We start from the raw sequence: 22,778 nt of genomic DNA on the forward strand, positions 1-22,778 counted from the left end.
AGTGGGAGAGGTATGAAGCTTAGTACACTTTGAAGAGCAATTTCCCAAGAATCATTCTTGCAGAATATTCTCATAAATTTTTTCAGCTTGCTTTAAAAAAAAAAAGGAGCCACCTCTCAGGGAAGACTTCTGTCCCAAAGTACACTGGCTTTCTGACAAATTTTTCTAACAGATTTTTCTGACAAAAAGGACACATCTTTCCTTGTTTTTTGGTTTTTTTTTATTAGAGTGCAAAATATGTAGTTAGACTAAATTTCATAGCTTTTTAATGATTTTTTTGTTTTTCTTTGGTTTACCATGTGTTTCTAGAATTTTCTGAGGAAACTAAAAGGCGAAGAATATTCCTAAATCTCCATTGTTAATGGCTGCAGGAGGGTTATGATTCTAGCAAGACTTGTATGCAAAGTAAGAGGCACAATACAAATGTTAATTAAGCAACCTGAGGGAGCAAAGGAGGAAATTACCAAGCTTAATATCACCTGATCTGTGATAATCGTGTGTCCAATCACAGTGAATGAGGGAGAGAAGCAGTGATGGGGAGAGGAAGGAACATTCTTCCATTTTATGTTAGAAAATAAGTTGTTGGCATGGCTTTTGTGAGGACTCAAGTCAAGAGGAACAAGAACGATGTAGTTCTAAGAGCTGTCAGCCAGTCTAGACCAGGAACAAATTGTGGAGGCTAATTAGCTAACATTATGAACTACCAGCATTTGCATGAACAGAAATGCAGATAGCTCAGTCCTGTTTCTCCTCTCCAGCTGGTAAGGGTTGAAGCTCATTAGAGATAACATCAGCCCTGGCTCTCTAGCTTCCTGAATACATCCACATTCACAGATCTCTCTAATATCAGACAGGGCGCTAATTTTCATGCCTAGACCCTTGGCCCTTACCCATTAGGCAGGGCCTCCCCTACTTACCAGGTAGTCTGGCTTGATGTTTAGTACGCTCGTGCACTGTTCTCACATGTACCCCTTGCTTGTGCATCCCTCAAATATTAGATCACCAGATGGTGATCTCATGTCCATTCATGGACCCTGTGTTCCTTACCTGGTTACTGACTCAGACCTGGAGTCTTTCCAGATACAGGTCTTCTACTTCCTGGCTAGTCCAGCTTAAGGTTTGCTAGCAAAGTATGTGTATGTGTACACATGCATGTACACACAGTTAAATTCCCTAGGGAAATACAGTCTCTCCAACTGCTAGCACTTAGACCTATGGGCCTTGTGAGCCCCAGCCCAGCTCCAGTTGCTGGCGCTTAGACCCAGCAGCATGTACCCCACTCCCAATGGTGCATGTTTGCTTCCCCAGTTGCTGGCACCCAGATCTCTGTGGTATTCTGGTCTCTCTATTGTTGGCACCTGGATCTACAGGCCTGGTGACCCATGGTCTGTTCTCCTGCTGCTGGCAACTGAACATTGTAGCAATCACACAGGATAGAGTGAGATTACAAAGGCAAGGTCAGTAATAGGATTTAATAAAAAGGTAGGATGCGCTATGTTGATCAGGTGTAGGGCTCGACAAGTGTCCCATGTTTGTTCCTCTGCTATCCTTATCCCTCACTTCCCTTGCCTTTGTCACTTCCCAGAAAGATCCCATAATTTTAAAATTACCCCACAAGTTATTTCTATTATTCGATATTTTTGGTACACTCCCACCAACCCCCTCAAATATCCCATCATACTCACAAACCCCTTGATTTCCCGCCCACACCAGACCTGCGTAGTTCTTTTTAACAGCCTGTCAATCAATGACTGAAGAGTTCTGGTCTTTGTCTACCTAATTACCTGCTCATTAACGTTTGTGTGTCTGTTTGCTTTATTGCTTTGTCCCTTTCCTTGTTGCTTGTTATTTCTATTACACTGAATAGTCCTCAGCCAGATAGCCTAATGAAACAGATGCTCTTATATTCTACATACTCCTACGGTGGCATAGAGAAAAATACTCTTGTTTGTTTAAGGTCCTGGAATCATGTTACTTTTTGTATTGGTTCTGGTTTTACCTCTTCTATTGAGTTACTGCTGTCAGTTGCTTTTTTTACTGCTCATTTTCTCAAGGGAAGAGCTCCAGTTATCTTCAGAGAGATTTCCTATAGGATTTAATGAAACCTGAGTATTACATGCTTACCAGAGTTGTAATGTTATGGTCCCAGGGGCATGAGTTATTTGCTTGTATAGATTCCTTATGTCTCTGAATTGACCTACAAGCTTTAGTGCTCTGCCTAGTGTGGAAACCTTCTGCAAGGACAGTTGGTGTGCTTGTACTAAAAATAATGTTATCCAGTTGGCTGTGTGGTCAAGGTGCTGTCTTCAGATGACAATGAACAGCAAACACAAATGAGTTTGCAGTGTGTTACAGCATCACAAACACCAGCCTACTCTAGAGATAAAGTGTAGTGACATCAGGCCAATCTGTGTACAAGTCTGGAGAAAACATAGTATTTATAATTTAAAAACCAGTTTAATTATTGAAGTAATGCTGTGTAAAATCAGTAGAAATCTATTCTAGCCGCTACATTTCAGAAGTTGGACAAAATGAGGAAAATAGTTTTATTTAGAAGAAACATAGTCTAAAAGTTAAGGGTCTATAATGGGAAATTGCAAGAGATAGTCTGTTCACTTTCTGTACTGCTACACATACATGTGAATTTAGGTATTTTAGAGTGTCTTTGACATGATTTCCTGAGAGGTGTCTCATTAATTGCAGTGCAGATACAGAAGGAAATTGAAACGAATGTTGTATGCAACCTAAAATTTCATACACATTGTACTTGCACTTACGGATGTAACAGTGTCAGTTATATTAATGGCAATTTCTAGAGTAACCTGAACTACTTTAAAATTAGAAAAGCTCAAAGGGACTGAAAGCCTTCAAGGTAAAACAGGACAAGATAACTACTACAGCATGGACATGGTTCAGGGATAAGTAGGACCTGGATGCGATGTGTTCCTTTTCAGCTTATGAGTCCTGATCCAAAGCAAGAGCTCTGGTCAGCGATCAGGTGAGCAGGCAAAGATGCATGCAGGATATTCGTTATGGGAATAGGGTTGGGTATTAACTGGGAAACTTCCCCAGTGCTGTAATTCTGGGGAGAACACAAAGCCAAATGAAGATGAGTGCCTCTTTGAGAACGTCGTATTTTGCTATATTGACTGCACCCTAGCCTTCTGTGAACTCTTGGGTATCTAATTTGTGTTTACATTGTGCAACACTGTTATTTCTGAGGCTTTTTCAGAGTTAGCTCGTAAGCATGGTTATTTACTATTCATAATGCTTTGCTTAGAAAATTTGAGTCATTCAGCTGGAAAAACAGAAAACAATCACAAGGTTTAAACTATCAATCATAAATAAACAATCTTAGCACTCATGCAGGGTGTAATTTATTCAGAAAAATGATTCAACAAACTCGCAAATAATGAACATGCTTGGGGGAGTCTTTTCTGAGGTTATTCACGAACAGGAAATGGTAAAAACTGATCAGCTGTATATATTTAGAAGCATGTATGTAGAAATAACTTACATCTAAAAGAACCTAAGACCTGATAGAGTAAGAGTCCAATATTCAGGAGAGAGGTCAACCCACTCAAGGTTGGTTGAAGCGTATCATCAGAGAACTAACTATTAGGGGTTGGGACTGAGGTGTACGAGTTGGACTCTGCTCCTTAGGAATGGAATAGCAGCACAAGTTTTGCCAAGGGATATTTGGGATGGTTTTGAGGAGGACTTCCCCACTGCAGGATTAGGCTGTTGTCATGCCTTGGTTCTGTAGCTGCTGTGAGTGAGGTGGTGTGACTACTTGTGTGCCCATGGTGCAGAATGGGCCACTGGTCTATTGAATAAGGCAAGATGAAAGTCATTGGTTGCTGGCTAGATGTGCAGCTGTATTTCATTGCTTCCAGCAAAGCCTGCGCCAGTCTTACCTTGCCACCAAATAATATTGTCACTTTGATTCACACAAAGTTTCTCCTGCCATGAGTTTCATTGTCTTCCTCTCTCACGTCAGGCCCTTGCTGCACTAACAAGCTGGCCTGGCCTGCTCACAGTATTCAGACATGATTCTGGTAGTAAAAGCATGTGGTAGGGAGCAGGGAGTAAAATCAGGCGGAATGTTGTGCTTTTTTATCTTTGTTTTGGCTGTGAAAATCAATGTTCAGTTTAGTAAAAGCGATTAAAAAGGCATTTCTCTGATCAAACATCTGAGACTTGAATAAAAGTTGGACTGTTGTCCCGGGAGGGTGGAGTAGGGGGAAGTGGTTTAGTGATCAGCTGTCTAGTGAGAGAATAATGAGAGTATCAAACCTATTTTATTTTAAATATATTTCTTTTGGTGAAAAGGCCGTTCTCTCTAATGGTTTAGCTGCTTCTGTTTATGGTTTAACTGTAGTTACCAGTGTAAGCTGCAAAGTGAGGGAGTCTGGCATTGCAGTGTGTGTGTGAACTTTGGTTGAGTTTATACTGATTTTGGCATTCATGAATTCATATAATCTAATACAAGGCTAAGCAACTTCATTTTCACTGCATGCTGCTCATACGCTTGAGAGGCAATTTTACATCCTTTTTAACCAAAAAAGTCTCACGGAAGAGAAATAGAAAACTCAAGGACAAAAGAGAAATCAGTAATTGAAGAGGGAGATGAATAAAGGAAACAGTGAGGAAAATGAGAGCAATAATAGAAGCGTTTAGGAAGAGGATGAATGGGGTTGAGGAATGACTGCAAGAAACAGAACAACATGGGAGGGGATTGCTGTAAAAAGCTTTCATAGGAGAGACTGCCCATCTGTTTCCATGTGCAGATTTGTGGTGTTGGTGGGGAAGATAGGATTTACAGAAGCTGTAGCTTTCCACTGCTTGGCGTCAGCAAGTGTGCCACAAAATCCTGAGTTGCATGGCTTGGCTGTAGCTCTACAACAGTCTTTGAATTATCTTTGATAGTTTTCTGAATCTGTGAGTTTTGTGTGCAGTGACACTAAGACAGATTGAACATTCATAATTCCTAGGAAAAGGATAGAATATAAAAGGGAATGTATGTACAAATCTTTACACAGTTCCATTCACTGTATCTTAAAAAGGATATAATAGGACTTAACAGAAGGTACGCAGGCACTCGGGATGTTCAGAAAGATAGGCCAACTGCAGTGTGAGAGGAAACTAAATGGACTGGAACTTTATGTCTTGGGAACGAGGCAGTTGAAAAAAATTATTAAAGGTTTATGAAATCACAAGTAGTAGGGGGAAGATATGTAATGATTACTCGCCATTTCTAACACAGGAGTTCAGCAGGTACCCAAAGGAATGATGAGCAGGTTTAAAGCTAGAGGAGGGAGTCCTTTTTCACCCAGTGTGGAATTAAGGTTAATGGAAACCCTTTTTCCCCCGCTGAGTTTTTGTAACAAAGTATGAAAAAGGTTGAAAAGAGCAGGTCTGTTGTTGTTGCTTAAACTTGATGACCTGCATCTGGTCTTCGCCGTAAATAGTACAGACTTCTCTGATCATAGAAGGCTGGAAATGACCAAGACAAGCTCTATTTCTGATATTTTGTTCCTTAGGCATTTTGTGCAAGGTGTTGCTGAGGACAGGGTATTGACCTCAGTGAACAGTTGACCTTGCACAGTACGGTTCTCTGTGTATTCGTGTATTCTCAGTGTGTTAGTCTGTTCCAGATGATCCTCCTTGACAGCTAAAAATTCTAATGCTGTTGAGCCATGTGCACATCAAGTTGGACAAATAGGTCAAAATAAATAGTGACATATGAGATCTGGGATGCGAGTGTCAAATCAGGAAGTAAAGCCTGCTCATGATGTCTATCCTTAACTTCAAGTTCTTTAATTGCCGCTAGTTTTTTTCAAGGGATCCAAGAGGTAGCAGTAAATCAGAGGCTGAAACAGGTTAACTAGTCCAACCAAGAGCATGCAGCAAAGATTCACAGTCTTTTTACATGTCTGTTATAAAAAGACAAGGGGATAGAGGCTTGCCGTAATTTCAGCTGGCTACAAAGTGACCTTTCTGTAGTTGATTGAGTAGAACTTCTCTAACTCATAAACTTTAGGATGGCATGGAAATTAATCATAGCAGTGGAAGAAGGGAGATAGCCCAAATTTATTTCATTAAATATACCTCTGATAACTATTTTATGTATTTGTTCCTATCATATGGTTTCCTTGGATACTGTAAGTGTGATTTAAGTAAAAATTGTCATCGGCTACAGGGATGATTTCCCCACTGAAATGCATCAGTATTTTGGGATATTTTCACATACCACTATTTCTATGCAGTCCTTAAAAGCAAGGGATAAAAAACACTAAATGTCTTAGTGAAACACTAGGTGAGGTTGGGGCCTGAGGGATGGGGGGACTGAAAGTAGTCAGAGGTAGGTTATAAACTGTATGAAAAAGAATTTAAGTACCATAAACCTGAGGGTGATGGTGGCCTTCAGTATTCCCTGTTTGTTTATAGTCAGATAGTGCTACTTAGCAGTAAATATTGGTCTTAATGACCTTGAATTGCAAATTCAAGGTTGATAGTGGTATGCCCACACAGAACTTCAGTAACTCTGCAAATGGTAGCTGGGATCCGCATTATGAATACCTTCTGAACAATAAAAGCTGAAAGAGTAACTCAGTAGTGGAATATAGTAGTGGGTGCTAATCCATGCTGTGGCCCATGCCACAGGTTCAAAGCTTCTATTTCAGATTATTGCAATAGGTAATGTTTTCATAACATATGGATCCCAAGCATAGCCAAAGCTGGCTATGTATGCTTTTGATTTTGCATTCATTGGAGTATAGACACACTTAAGAATTTGTTTGTTTGGTTTGTTTTTTCTCTGGGGGCTGGGGAGGCATGCAGTGTTCAGATCCTGTATGGAATGCTCAAACTGGCTTTTGGTCAGGCAAGCTGCAAAAAATGCATGACCATAGCTTAAAATTAATGATACTTTAAAAGGTAATTGTGGTATCATCTCTACTTGCTTTTTGGCCCTGTTGAACGATTCATAATGTTTTCAAGCTTTGCTCTATAGCTGCAGTGGCTAGAAACTTTAAAATAGTTAAAATAAATTCAGGATGCTGAAGCCATGAAAAACCAAAATCAGGACTCAGTAGTCTGAACGACTAGTAAGCAGGTATTCTTTATTGCAGCACTGGACACACAGGGGATCACTCCTCCTAATGTGCATGTCCACGCAGGGTTAGTTGCATAACTTATACAAGCTTTACATACATATTCATTAGCTTTCCCAAGAAAAGATATACATATTGATTAATTTTCTGTGAACTCATTATCATATGCAAATGTCCTTTGCACATGCCTGTTGGTGTCTCCGGGTGGTCGTCAGGGGTCTCCGGATGAAGGATATACTCTTTTCTACACTGTGTCTGCTAGTTAACTTTCACTTTTGCGCAAACTCAGTTCTGAGATCACATATATACTGTCTTTGAGGGATAGTCTGTTCTGCTTTAGTTTTGCTCTGCAGTTCCTTATCTTTATGGTTCTGTGTGTCTGCTTTTCTAAGGTCAAATGTCATTGTAAATTTGTTTAGGAGCTTCTTGTCTTGAAGCCTTTCTGACTCCCCCAAAGCAACAAGTTTTAGTCACAACAGTTCTAACTCTATCAATGCTAGTGTCAAAGGCTTCCAGCAGCTGGAGATTTATGATACACAATTAATCTCTTCAGATTCTGATGTTTAGGCAGGGGTTGGAATCCTGAATCTGAAGTACAGGTGAATAAGGGAAAGGAAGGTTTGAACCAAATTCTGTGGCTCATGTTTCTGATACTATTTATACTTTTTTGCTAGCGAAGGCAATAAAAATTGCGGGATTACCAATACTGGGGAATAGTGATGTCCTGCATATTCTTACAGAAGATGTATATGACCTTAACTGGCAAAGCATATTTAATTGGGGGAAGTAGAATTCATCTTCCTCTCTTACCAGCAACAGTTCTTGCAACTGCCAATTGCCTGATTAAGTTTAGAAGAATCTCCTGTGCTCATAGTTTCCCCTGTATTCTGCAGGGACTTTTTTCTTATGGTAGTATATTCTATGTAGGTCTTCCTATATCTTGGTGTAAAAAAAAAAGTATTATTAGGTGCAAAGCAGATCATTCTAAGGTATATGCTATCTCATTAAGGCTAAGTGCCCTGTCTGCCACCCCACATAATCTGGAGAATTTACAAATTCATGCCTCAGTGAAGAAATCCAATATCTCTGGATAAAGTATGGAAATGTTCTTTTTGTTTTCATTTAATGGACTTCCACTGGTGTCTGAATAAGGTAAATAATACACGGATGCTTTTGCCTACTGGAGAATCACAACTGTATCCCCTACCAAGCAAATGAGTGACAACATTAATGTGTACATGTCGCTGGTCCATTTTAATGGCCCGTAATTTCTGTAACAATCATGTTAATTTTGACTGAGGCAGAATTGTGCCAATGAATCAGGCACATTTTGTATATCTAGCATGTTCTAAGGAGACAAATTAAAGCCAGCTGAGATCCGGAAGACACATAGCTGCATCATTATAACACTGCTCGGCTTCATAAGCATGGCTTTCAGTGAGGTCATTCTATTATGGTTACACAGCTTTTGTCTTATAAGTGGCTCACATTTCTGTTTTTCAAAAACAGATGCTATGTCTATAAGAGACAGTGGGGAAATAAATTGGAATTAATTTTGCTTGTTGCTGTTTGCCACCTCATAAAATTTTGGGCCTTGTTAAAGGACATACAGGTGTCACAAATAGCTTTAGAGTTATGGCACTCAGGTTAAGGTACTGCATCAGAGATGATTTGAGTTATTCACCTCTTGCCCCAGGAATTTGAGCTGGCCTACAGATTTCAGAAGGGCAAGCATCCATCACGCAGTGGATGGGCAGATGATTCTCACAGTGGGAAGGAGTACAAACTGCACTTTAGATTTTTTTTTTTTTTTTCCTTTGGTGTGATTGTGAGCCTTAAATGTTTGGTGAATCAGTCTTTTCTGACTCGATAATGTTCCCTCTGGACAGTTGCGCTGGTTATCAGCTTCCTTCTGTCACGGCCTTGGTTTTTGTCTGCTGAGCTGCTCTGTAACCCACAGCATGGAAAAAAACCAGAGTTTTGACAGAGCTCAGTGTTCCCATTACAAACTTCAGTACACTCAGCTATAAACTGACTAGATTAGAGATCCGACTATCCATTTGTTGTGCAGGAGGGAGTGTTGCAGTTTAGGTTTAAGAGCAATTTTCACTTCAGCAGAAAGCTGTCTTGACTGTCGCTTCTGCCATACGTATCACTTTAAGATCAGCAATTGGGCATCTCTCCTCAGCAGTGCCTGTTCTAAACATTGGGGTAAAATCATAACAATTTAAAGAAACTCGCTTGGGATGTAAACTGGATTTGTCCCGAATTATACGGGGCTCCTCCCTACTGAAGTTCTCACTTAAGTTTCCTGCTAGGAACTAACCTAAATACCCAAATCCAGATAGCTCAAAGCTTATGAAAGTCGTGCAAGTCGGACACCGCAAACAGCATTTGAAGGTGCTTCCTTTTGTATTTATCTGTCGGACGGCTTGTTCCCGCCCCGCGGCGCTGCGGCGTGCGCGCCTGGGGCCGGTGAGGTGACTTTACCCGCCCAGCGCGGCCGGCAGCCGCAAGATGGCGCCGGCGCCGCGTTAGCGGTGAGCTGCGGGCCGTGGCTCCCCAGCAGCCGGGTGATGGCCGCGGCGGCGGGCCGGGCGGGTTCGCGAGCGTTCACGTGGGTGGTGAAATCAGGACGTGGCTGGGCAGGGCGGAAGGGTTCTGCAGTTAACCTCACCTAAAATTCTGAAAATCCAGCGGGTTTTGAGGGGTTTCCGTTGTCGATTACACTTATCAAGTGTCCCCTTTTCCAGTGTCTTAAAACATCTTGAACACTGCTGCTGTTAGATTGTGGAGTGCTGTTAGCTTCAGCAAGGGTACTGCTACTTGGTATGCCAAGAAACGACAGGAAAAGCTTTTCTGGTTCAGAGTCTACCTTTTGAGAAGTGTCGCCTTAATCTCTCAAGACTTTCTTTGCTTAACTCAGAAATGGCATTAGTAATGCATCCCTTCTTTACTGAACAAGAACTTGCTTGTGGAGCAATATTCAGATATTTTAATAATGAGGCTGTTTAAGTCTCCAGGTAAACACCACAAAGAAAGTAAATGCAGGGCAAAATTAACTTCAGTACAGTAAATAATGCGTAGCATCATTGGGCATAATCTGCCTCACTGAGTTGTGGAATAATAGCTGTTTTCTTCATAATTCAGAGACTTAGACATTTTAATCTCTGAACATGTTTCAAGTGTCTTTATCTTACTTCTGGGACTGGGAAGTATTTGCATCAAAGACATGGGAAACAGTTTATCCTTTTGTGGTTCTACACTTTTTCTTTACCTTGACTCTTTTTTTTTTAAATTTTTTAATCCAGATGCGGCTGACTTCCTTTGGTAACTTTATTTTCACTTTTGAATTCTGAGCAACTTCTGTCTCAAAAGAATTTTATTTTGAAAAAGCATCCTTTTCTGACTCGCGACTGAAAAACAGATGAATGTGTAATTTTGTGTAACACATTCCAGACTAACTGTTGCTAAGGCTTGCTGTCTAATTTAAAACTGGTCTTTCAGACTTGCTGTAGATGTAGCTGAAGCTTGATGTTATGAGTTTGTCCAATTTCAGTTTTGTGATGATTAGGGTTAATTTTTATCTCAGATTTTATATCTTTGTTTGTAGTTGTTTATTGACTGCTGAAGTGAATCGCATATTGTGAGGGCCAAAATGGATCAGCATCTAACTTATACTGTACCTGCTGAAGAAAACTTTCTGTTTTTTTTTTTTTTTTTTTTTCTTTAAAAGAAGAAAAAGAAAGGCCTGTGTGTGCTGCTCTTTTACGTGTGGAAAATGCAGTATGGGTTTTCAAATTAACTGGACCGTATGAACACTTGTTGGCTATTTGTTTCCATACAGCTCTAGTATGTGTTCACTTCAGATGCTGCAAAGAACTGATTCTACACCTAGCACCACCTGCAGCACTGTCTGATTTCAGCTTGTGTGTCGTACATGGAGAGGAATTTTGGGTTACTGAGGTTTTGCTGATAGATGTTTTAGAGGAAAGATTGGGGAGGGGAAGAAAGCCCTGTATAGTTTAGGTTGTCAGTTCACCCTTTCATGGGGAAGGATTCCATCAGAATTTCTCATACCAGTAAGTGGATGGATGAGCAATGAAACATACAGTTGATTACCATGTGTAGCTGTTTTGTTAGTTTTTAAGCAAAGTAATTGTTTACTATTTCAGCATGCAAGAATGTTGGGTTCTCAATGGAACAAACAGAAAGGGAGAGAAAAAGGCAACAAAAGATTACAGTTATGTAGATACTTTATATATAATGTACTGATGCAGATACCTAATAATAAACTCTAAACACAGCATGGGCAGCAAACAGGAGGAGCTGGAAGCCATTGTGCAGCGGGATAGCTATGACTTAGTCGCTTAGATAGGACAAGAGGAAATGGCCTCAAGCTGCATCAGGGGAGGTTTAGATTGCATATTAGGAAATATTTCTTCACTGAAAGAGTGGTGAGGCTTTGGAACAGGCTGCCTAGAGAGGCAGTGGAGTCTCCATCCCTGGAGGGGTTCAAAAAACATGTAGACGTGGCACTTCAGGTCATGGTTTAGGAGGCATGGTGGTGTTGGTTTGACAGTTGGATTTGATGACCTTAGAGGTCTTTTCCAACCTTTATGATTCTATGATTCTAATCTCAAGATAGCACTATTAATTTATATGTATTTTCTAGTATTTTATTCTGTGGCACAATAAGGTAGAGATACGGATTGATATATTCTCTTTATATTAAATATCTCAAGACGAAGAGCAGTTCGAAGATTAGAGTGTCTTTGGGCATGAGTATTACAATAATACATTTTTAAAAAAAGAGAAATGAGAATATTTTGGGCTGTATAATTAAATGGGAGGCATTACAAATATGTCCTACACTTTTCTGGATCTAATGGACCAGAGCCACTTGAGTTTGTTTTCTCTACCAAGCTGAGGGTTTGTGCCTGAAAAATAGTGTAGTCTGCAGATTCCCTGCTTTAAAATCAAAATTTCCCAAAGTTTGTGGAGAAACAGCTCAGCTCCAAGATTTGTTCTTGTGCTGCTTTTGGCTGATAGAGTTAATTTTCTTCTTAGTACCTACTATGGGGCTGTGTTTTGGATTTGTGCTGAAAACAGTGTTGATGATACAGAGATGTTTTTGTTACTGCTGAGCAGGGCTTATGCAGGGTCAAGGCCTTTTCTGCTTCTCACCCCACCCCGCCACTGAGGAGGCTGGGGGTGCACAAGAAGCTGGGAGGGGACACAGCCGGGACAGCTGACCCAAACCGACCAAAGGGATGTTCCATACCATATGGCATCATGCTCAGCATGTAAAGCTGGGGGAAGAAGGAGGAAGTGCAGGATGATCGGAGTGATTTTTGTCTTCCCAAGTAACTGTTACATGTGATGGAGCCCTGCTTTCCTGGAGATGGCTGAACACCTGCCTGCTGATGGGAAGTAGTGAATTAATTCCTCGTTTTGCTTTGCTTGTGTGTGTGGCTTTTGCTTTCCCTATTAAATTGTCTTTATCTCAACTCATGAGTTTTTTCTCTTTTACCCCTCTGATTCTCTCCCTCATCCCACCAGGGAGGGAGGGAGTGAGCAGCTGTGTGGTGCTTAGCCGCTGGCTGGGGTTAAACCACAACAGTTTTTTAGTTAGTTTAATGAGCTGAGCCTTGACTTCATGCTTGAACTGAGAGTGGCTTTTGTCCTAAGGTCTGATTAGCTAACCTGTATGCGTAACAGCTATGTTCCAAGGCCCAGTATTATTACTTAGTGGGTAACCTCATTAGATCAGAAGCCTCTATCCTTCCTTCCAGTCTGACTTGTAGACCAAGATGCTATTAGCTTCATAATCAGACACTAGACAAACTGCTGAACAGATACCCATGTCTTCCTGATGAGTAGATTGCCATTAATACTTAGAAGTAGCTTGAAGCAAGGGCAGAGCTGCCTGCATAGCAGGAGCATTGTGTTAAGTGGTACAATATGAGGGTGCCATAAACCTAGTACTCCCACCTAGTTTATATAATTCACAGGAAATGGCAACATTGCCTGTTTGTTCCATTCTTCTCTTGTGGATGTATATAAATATATAAATATATACAAACCTAACAGATACTTAGTCCAAAAATTAGCAATGGTGATAGAATAAAGTATTTGGCAACACAGGTTCCTATGATATCTGTGATATCCATGGACTAGTGATATAGACCATAATTTCCAAAAGTGGGCTCCTGTAATTCTTAGCCTAGCCAATGGATAAGTTCCTAAAAAATTGTCTTGACATTCAAAGATCATGAGTACCTTCAGTTCTCAGTTTGAATACAGTTGTCTGACTATAGGACATCTAATTTGAAAATGTCAGTTATGTCAATCTCCCTGTCTGTAAAATGGAAATATTAATTAGGTTAAGATTAATACATTTGAAGGAGACTTTTGATCATTGAGTAACTTAATGGAAATATAATTATTATAAAGCCTTTCATGGATTAAAAATATCTTTTTATTTAGAAAAGTAGGTGTTGCTTTCAGATAAATTTTTTCCCTTATGCTGATGTGTTTATTTGTACTTTTGGCTAAGAAAAAAAGAAATAACAGATATCTGACGTTGTAAAATTGAGTATTGTTTATGTGAATTACAAGTACAGATTTTGTTCATTTCTGTTAGGGTTGCTAAAAATCTTAGTTTGAGATTAAATTAGTGAGACAGATTTTTTCCAGGACAGAAAGCACCAAGTCAGAAAGCACTGTAACAATTAGCATTGTGCCAAAGAAAGCCTGTGCCTTGGAGGCTTAGTGATGGGATATAGTACCTTTTAATTAGATGTCATGGGTTTGAATCCAGCTCAGGATAATTTAGTCATTTGGTATAATTTGGTTTAGAGGCCCATGCAAAATGAGTCTTAGGTCAGTGTAACTGTATTTTTAATTATCTCCAACCACAGGTTTGTTGCTTCCTTAACTGTGTATGTATTACCAACAATAATTTTAACTTCTCTGAACAGACAATAAAATGTTAATATGAAAACCTTCTTACTAGCTGATAGCAGTGTAAAGAAGGACTGAACATTGAATGGAAATTGATAGCCTTCTTATTCAGATAGCTGGTATCATTAATACAGGATTAATACGGGGTGTTTCATTCTGCAAGAGTTTAATTATTTTGATCTTCTGAAGTGAGTTTTGAACTCTGTGAACTCTTATGTGATGTGAATAGACTTCTGGAAATTCATGACATCACTTGTACATAAAAACAAAGTGTGGTGAATACTTTACTGGGTCAGATTTTATGAAAAGGAGCCCATTATGAGGAAAATATCTATTAGATCAGAAGCAAGTACAGTGTGCGCTTTTTTAAATATTCATGGGATCCATGGTGTCTGATGACTGATAACCCTCTACTTTTGAGATAATGCAATCTTTCTTGAACTCTTCAGTTGTCTTTTTTTAATCTTCTACCGCTTGGTGAACCTTTTATATCATCTGTTCTACAATGCCAAATTACAGCAAAGCTTTCTTTTCTGTTTCCGCATCTAGGATTTGAACAATGTTTAGACCTTGCTTCTTCCTTTGTGTCTTTAGTTTTATTTGTCTTACAGAAAGCAGAGAAGTATGGTATTATGAAGCAGTCTGATTTGCATAGAATACCCAGTTTTATTAAGGAGCATTGTATCTAAATCTGGTTTTTACTATATGCAGAATACTGTTGTCTCAGAGAATCACAGTCTTGATGGGAAAGGGATGTATTTCCATTGGGACTCATTCTAGGGAAAAAAAAAAAAAAAAATTCTAGTGCATTCAGTGATTTGCATGATGTTTTGAATCAGGTCGGAAATGTGTTTTGCATGTTACTGGTTTTGAATACATACATCTAGCGCTCTTGTGGCTTGCATATGTGCTGTGCCCTGTCCTGGGTCTGGATTTAAGGATGCTTACTGAAATCATGACTGTTACTTATCTTCTGGGTTCAGGTAGCTCTGATCTAGAAATACAGCTAAACGGAAACTGTGCTACTTCTGCAGTCCAGATGAGAATGTTTAGAAGCTTTCCATTATTATTTTCAGGTCAGCTTTGTGTGGTTAGCCACTCCTTATTAGCAGTTTTCCCATCAGATCATATCATATGATAGACACATTCTTTTTCGTAATATAAAATATAATGGTATATAATGCATTCTTTTAACATGAACTGAAAGTTAAGGAGGACACATTAACTGTCAACACGTTGGCACGTATGAGTGCTTTGTGATGTGGTTGCGAAATGTAATTGCACAGATTTCCTCTCCCTTTCTGCTTTTTTCTTGCACCTACAATATGAGACACAGGTCCCCTCCTCCCTGCCAAAACAAGCAATCATCCTCATTTTTCCACAGAATAGGGTGCAGGAGTGATCCCCCCCAGTTGGTAGATGAGAAAATTACAAGCACAAAAATGTCAGCACTATAGAGCTACCACACTAGCTAGCTCTGGTGTCGTGGTTATTCTAGTGCAGCAGCATGGAGCCTAATATGGGTAAGTTTCTGCTACTTCCTGACAGATTAAGCTTGTCTTTGCTGAGCTCCAAGTGCATCTGGTAGTTTACCACAAATACTAGTGTTAAAGCCAACATGAGTTATTTTGTTTAACTCTTTGAAAATGCATCTGCCTACTGTCCACTGTAACACTGTAGTGAAAAATGCTAAGTTCTAGCTGATCTGCAGGCTTGGAACAAGAATCTCAGCAAATTTGTTTTCAGTTTCTCTTTGTTTTCTATCATTTCACATGATTCTGCTTTCCCTACTTAGGTAAGTGTACCTTTGGGAAACAAACAAGTACATTGTAAGTGTGCTTCCAGAAATTGAGCAGCCGGGTTCTGGAAAAGGCAATTGTGTTGATTCAGTGTGAGTCTTTGAGTTTGCAGAGGAAAATGCCAAGCTCTTGCATGACCCATTGGCTTCATTAAGAATTGATGAATCTGACCTCACATGACTGGGAACTGGAAAAAAAAATCTTAGTATTTCTCCATTTCTTTTCAGTTTCCTCAAATCACAAGGCATAGCCCCCAACGGTTTTATTTTTTGAAACAGAAGTACTTCAACAGCTGCAGCTTAACGTGAATAAACAGTAAAATGAGTATGCATGTGAACTACAGTGAAAATACATGAAATTACCTGCCTCATACATGATGTTACCATACCATAATCCTGAGAGCTGTATGAGGTATTAAACGAAATTATGTTTAGAAGAGTAGCTATATGGTTCTCTTGCACTTACACCTGCTTTCTGAAAAGGTAAATCTCAGATTTAGAGAAGAAATATTTTATCTGTATTCTGGTTAAGGTTTTATGAGATGCTATCTCAGGAAGCAAGAAATGGAATTTCAACAGGGAGAGGAAAGAGACAAAGCAGATATGACAAAAGGACTAATTCTACCTGTATCTCAGACTGCCTACTAAATTCCTTTTCTACCTGTGTGATTTAAAGGAAAGCTGGAGAAATGAGTAAAAATTTGTTGCCTAACTTAGAGTAAAATCCTGTGGTGACATGTTCTTCACATCAGATGTGAAGTGTGCAGAAAGAGCAGGGTTTTCTATGCTAAGGTTTGGGGAGAAATAACCCCAAGCCTGTAGATACCAAAGACAGACCTTTCAGAAGTTTGTAGTTCTGCACAAAGGAGTTTAGATTATGCAGCTAAGCCAGAAGCATTAGAAACCCCACCAGCTGACTTGCCTGAGCACTTACAGTGCTATCATTGTGAACTATAAATACTTAAGTCAGCACTTGAACTGATGTGGACTAGAAGAAAATATCTATCTGGATAATTACAAATAGCAAACATCTATAAAAATGTCATGGTCTTTGAGGACAGTTTGAATAGTGAAAGAGCTACATTTGGAGACTAAATTGTTTATTGCGAATTGCTCTCCCAGCTCCTCTAGTAAGTGATCTCATGTATCAGTGTTCAGTGCTTTATCAAATAAGACAAAACAGTCTGGTACTATGCCATTGCCTCACTTCCATTCACATCCTATTAAGTTTACCACCAGTGTGCATCTTTCTCTCCTTGGAAAATATATGAATGGTCAGTACTTGAAATTCTCTTCCCCTTTCCTTCTCTCAGTTTGAGTCAAGCTACCCACACACCAGAGTGATCATCCTATTTTTTAGTGTAATTCAAAAATCTCAGTTGCAGCCTTTCTTTGAAGAGTTGCATCAAGAAAATTACTTTTTCTACTCACTTTTTTTTTTCTTTAATAATCCCAGTCATGGCAGGAGTTTATTTTGTTCTTTTTTTTTCTGATAAGGAAATGTCACAGGCCAATCATGAGGCTGTAGGTAGGAATGTTTAAAGTAGTTTCTAATTTCTGAAAATATAAGTGTGACATTGCTGAAGTCTCCTGAAGCAATCGTTCTGCACTACCATTGTCAAACCATGGGGCTATTGTGGTTTAGCAAAGATGAACAGCTGAATGGTCAGAAGACAAGGGCTGTTCAAAGATTGTGATCATAGACCCAATAGACCTATAATTCTCATGGGCTGGGGGAGAGTAAGGATTTACCTAGGTAGCAATGGCTAGATGGATGCTTACGCTCCTGAATTTGAACAGTTGATTACAAATATGTAAAACCTGCATCAATTATTCAAGTAGTCTGCTCAGTGTAGTTATCAGCAGATATCTGAGGGGTTTGGGCAGGTAGGACTTATACTAGGTGGAAGTAGGTCAGTGTGTCCATTACGTGTAATAATCTTGTTTATGCATTGACTGGAATGGAAAACATAAAGCGTGATTTCTTTCAGAGGGACTTTCGCATGTAGTTGGGAAGAACATGCTGGTAAGTGCTTTGCTGAATCAGGGCCAATGGAAAATATTTCTAAGGATTAAGCAGCAGTTGAAAACAATAAAAATAGTTCTGTTAATTTGAATCTTTTAGTGTATGCTTATTATACTTTTATTTTGTGTTGCATCTAGATGGTAACACAGTAGTGAAAGTCTAAGAAATTAAGTGGTTAACTTCTCTGAGGAGGATGGAGGAAAATTCATTAAGGTCACTGTGGAGTGTAATTTGTCTGGACAATTATACACTTTTCCCTTGACTGGAGTGCTGAATCCCAAACGGATGGTGAAATGTATTAGACTAGGGAACAGCCTCCAAAAGAAGGGAGGAGAAGCTTTGTCTACTGGGGTATTTACAACTATGTAGTGAAAGTGCTGGAGAACTAAGCTTATTCTTAGAGCATGGATCAGTGTTTGATTCAGACGCAAGGAAGTAATGGTGAACCTGGCACAAGGGTTTGCAGAAGGGGGTGGGGGAAATAATCCATATTTTCTTTAACTTGATTGATAAGATACTGTTTAATTAAAATTAAAATTTTTATTTTGTTGAGATAATTAAAAAAGCCTTCCCATTCTTCTTTTAAGGCAAAGGGATTAGACCCTGCTCACAGAAGACTGGACTTTGTTGAGGTAATCTAATTTCCTTTTTAGTCAGCGTGTTTGACCACACTGAGAAGGAAAACCATAAATGAGATCTCTTGTGTGAGGCGTTTACATGATTTTCAGAAACACTACCTGGGAGAAGCCTGGCATGTTTGCATCACCAGCTAGGGAATGGGAATGCCCTACCACTGGTTGGGGGGAAGAAAATGCTCAAAGTGAAATATTAGTTTCCAAATTTGAGGCATCTGAAGGTAAATTCTTCTGGGTTCCCTTGGGTCTTATTCTGTGAAGTATTTTCATAAGGGTTCAAAAAGTATGCTGGTCTTTCCCTTCTAATTTGTAAGTGAGGATGTAAAACTTTTAGGGTGATACAGATGTTGAGCTCAAGATACAACTAAACTGGATTGTGATACCTGGTGAAAGTGTCCAGCCTTTATAACAAGAAATAAATGTAAAAAATATAAATTAAGCCTTTTTTGTGTATTTTTCTGCCTTTGAGCTCACTGACTAGAGGCTGATCACCTTTGATGCTTTGACTTCCCAACTTGCATCACGTGGTTTGGTATAGAGCATTGATATTGTGCAACAGCATTTTCTTATCCCATCCAGCCATTACTCCACTGTCTGATCTGTCCTCTATGAAGGCAAAAAGGAATAATTTCTAGCAGGATTATTTTGTCCTTTATGTTGATGGATGTGCCCAAACACTGGAAGCCCTGTGGGGAAGGAATTGTCAAGTGCACAAATAGAAATTGGGAATTAACTGACCAGAAAACAACTCAGGTAAACAGTCTACAGGATTAATTATTGTTCACCATTTGAATAACTTGATGAGTCCTTACAATGCCTAGATGCAAGATTAATTTGCAGTAGATTCCCAGATAGCTCGCAAAATTATTATCTACCATTAGTACTTGCTCTCTTGCTTTTCTCTAAGCTGCGCGGGCCTTTCTTTTTACCTCTTGGTATGCTAGGCCTTCATGAATGTATTACCTGGTCTATTCATCCCTGGCTGCTTGGAGTAATGGCACATGGAGAAGAGTGCTTGCCTTCAAAGACTGTCTGTATTTCCTGTTTCTGACTCCTTGGTCCAAAAAACCAAAGCAGCATAACTACTTCAGGAAGATTTATGACTTCTTGTGGCACCTACTAGTCAGTCTGCAGTCAATCTATCGGCTAGGTTTAGACAATCTGAGAGAGCAGGGAAGTCTTACTTTCTGGTTCCTGGATGTGAAAAGCTAAAAAGCTGCACAAGTTCTATGAAGGTGCTTAGTGGGATTTCAGTTAAGGTGAATAACTATCAACCAGAGACAAAGAGTTGTCTGATAAAAAGCAGTTAACCAGCACCCAAAAAGACTTTACATGGCAGAATGTATTGAAGACATCTGCTAAGCGGGACGCTGCCAGCCCCCGGGCCATATGCTTCATGTCCCTGGCATATGCACAGCTAAGTACAACAGCACCAAACATACTGGGAGGGGTATGGATGCCTCTCCTCCATCTCCTCCCACTCCTCAGAGAAACAAACTTTTGCTGCATAAAAAGCTCTAGTAGAAATTCACCAACCCTCAGGCAAGGATCTAATCAAGACAGAAAGTCATAACACTTCTGGGTCTGTCCAGCTCTGCTGGTCACTAATGTCCTTTCTAACGAATCTCAGCTCAGAATCTACCTTTAGTTTCCATATGTGTTGGAAAGGGTTAGGATTGCAGAGTTTTCTGTCTCTTAACTCCCTGTATGCCACTTCAAAACCAGGAAATTGTGTGTGTCAGGGATGTCGGTATCTAAGATGAAATATTTTCTGATTCTCTTAAAAGCAGTTTCTTTTGGCTGTGTTTCTCACAGGCAACAGTTCTATTTTCACATAGTAAAACAACCGAGCAACTCCTAGGTTTATATATGTGCCTGTATCTTGCAAAAATAATAAAAAGTCAGTTGCAACATTCGAAACATGAGCCAATTAAAAAACACTGCAGTAGCAGTTCTCTAAATTTTGCTTGCAGATCCATTTGATTTTTTTCAGTGAAGTGTGTTCTCTTCCATGCACATTGTTGCTTAGACAATCTTCTTGTATGTTTTTCCCTGTGCTTTCAGGATAAAGCTGATATGAGTACATTTTTGTCTAACTTAATTTATACTTTATCCCTGTGTTAAAGCAAGCCATGGGGGGAAAAACTGAATGCCAAAAGCTATTAAGGATTAAAAGTCATAAGATGGCGTTTTTAAGGTGTATTAGGTAAAATACCCCTTCAGTTGGTTGATGTAAGTTGGGTCAATTGAGTCATCTGTTGCTAAACTGAAAGTAAAATTATGCATAGTGATTCAGAACAGACAGAAATATTCAGCAGCTGCTTCTGCTCTGATTTTTAATGCTCCTATGATATTAGGGATAGTATAAATTTATTCATTAAAGTCAAAGTGGAATGTGGGGACCACTAGCTGAAAGTACATATTTTATGACTAGCAGTTCTGGAATCCTAATAAATAAATCAACTAATCTAACATTTGAATTCTCTGAGCCATTATTCTATATTAAAGAGTGTTGGAGAAAGTGGAAGCTCTGTAACAGTGTAAGAGTGCCATCATAATAGCAATATTTAAAAGTATTCTAAGGGACTATCCAACCCTCAAGAGAATAGCTACTTTTGCATAAGTCTTGGCAACAGAGCAGAACAGTTTGGACGCCATCAACAAAAGGTTAGAGATGAAGAGTATTTTATTGTCTGTCAAAATGGTTTTATGGAAATGTGTCCTGTCAAACAAAACTGTCATCACTTGACAGGATCACAGATCTGGCTGATAAAGACAGCAGAATGAATATAGTGTACTTTAATTTCTCAAAGGCATTTGTCTTATCACTCTAACATCTTGCTTGGGGGGGAACCAATGAAATTTGGCTCTAAGAGGTTATATATTAGATGGATTAAAGTCTGGCTTTGTGGCAGATCTAAGAAAATTGCTGTTGGGAAAAAAGCAGGGCATCTGTTTTTGACAAGGTCCCTCAGGAATCAGTTTGCTTTTATATTCAGTATTTTAACAGTGTTCTGAAATGTTATTTAAATTATATATAATATAATATTATATTATAATATATATAATATAATACTATATCTATAATAATATTATATAAAATCTTATTTAAATAATAGTGTGATTATACCATTGCATTATTACAGAGTAATCTGAATTATCTAAAGTGTCACAGTTGAACATTTTCTACAGATAAATACAACATAGTATGCGTATGGCTATATCTAAACAAACTTTCCAAGAAACTCCTGAAAAGGAATAACTTAAAACAGGAATTATTGGAGTGGTGAGTAACTATCTCAATATTCGTTATTATTCAAGTGATGTGGAAAAAGTTTCTGCTGTGAACAGTGGGACTCTGAAAAGGGGAGTAGCAGGTAAATGTATAGACATAGTCTTGCCTCTGCATGCAACACTGGTAAGATTACTACATTCCTATGTCCAGCTTTGGGCTTTCTACTACTAGACAGACAGAGAGAAACACTGGAGAAACTTCAGAGAAGGGCACTAAAATGAACCTTAGCTGGAACTGAATTTGAATACATTGATGTATTCCCCTTCTCTCTCTAGAGTCTAAAAGTTGACTTAATATGTACAGATAACTCTAGATGAAATTAAGGTGCCCTAGTAGGGGGAATTTTCAGTCGTCTTTGCAATACCACAGCGAAATAGGCAAGTGTACTCTAAAAATGATGCAATATTTAAGTGAAGATAGTTTCAGACAGTTCACTAGAGATTGTGGTGGACTTGCCCTCACTTCTGAAGTTTTAACATTTTAACGTTATCTTGCTAAAGAGCATACTTTACACCTATCACTAGTGGTGTTCCCCAGGGGTCTGTGCTGGGTCCAGTCCTGTTCAACACATTCATCAATGACCTGGATGATGGCACAGAGTGTAACCTCAGCAAGTTTGCTGATAACACCAAGCTGGGAGGAGTGGCTGATACACCAGAAGGCTGTGCTGCCATCCACTGAGACCTGGACAGGCTGGAGAGCTGGGCCGAGGGGAACCTGATGCAATTCAGCAAGAGCAAGTGCAAGGTCCTGCCCCCTGGGAGGAGCAACCCCAGGCACCAGCACAGGCTGGGGTTGACCTGCTGGAAAGTGGCTCTGCTGAGAAGGACCTTGGAGTGCTGGTGGACAACAAGCTGACCCTGAGCCAGCACTGTGCCCTGGTGGCCAAGAAGGTCAATGGTATCCTGGGCTGCATTAAAAGGAATGTGGCCAGCAGATCGAG

At 39.5% G+C, this 22,778-nt stretch overlaps 1 long non-coding RNA gene across 1 annotated transcript in view; it reads left to right on the top strand.

The window, feature by feature from the left end:
- LOC135315015 (uncharacterized) overlaps nucleotides 1-22,778 on the top strand; it is a 334,179-nt gene that overhangs the window by 2,222 nt on the left and 309,179 nt on the right. The window contains exon 2 of the long non-coding RNA XR_010374447.1: nucleotides 18,493-18,537. This is a non-coding gene — a long non-coding RNA (uncharacterized LOC135315015). The remainder of the gene's footprint in view (nucleotides 1-18,492; nucleotides 18,538-22,778) is intronic.

This window comes from Phalacrocorax carbo, chromosome 9 (assembly GCF_963921805.1).
Source record: "Phalacrocorax carbo chromosome 9, bPhaCar2.1, whole genome shotgun sequence".
In the NCBI taxonomy this organism is placed as follows: domain Eukaryota; kingdom Metazoa; phylum Chordata; class Aves; order Suliformes; family Phalacrocoracidae; genus Phalacrocorax; species Phalacrocorax carbo.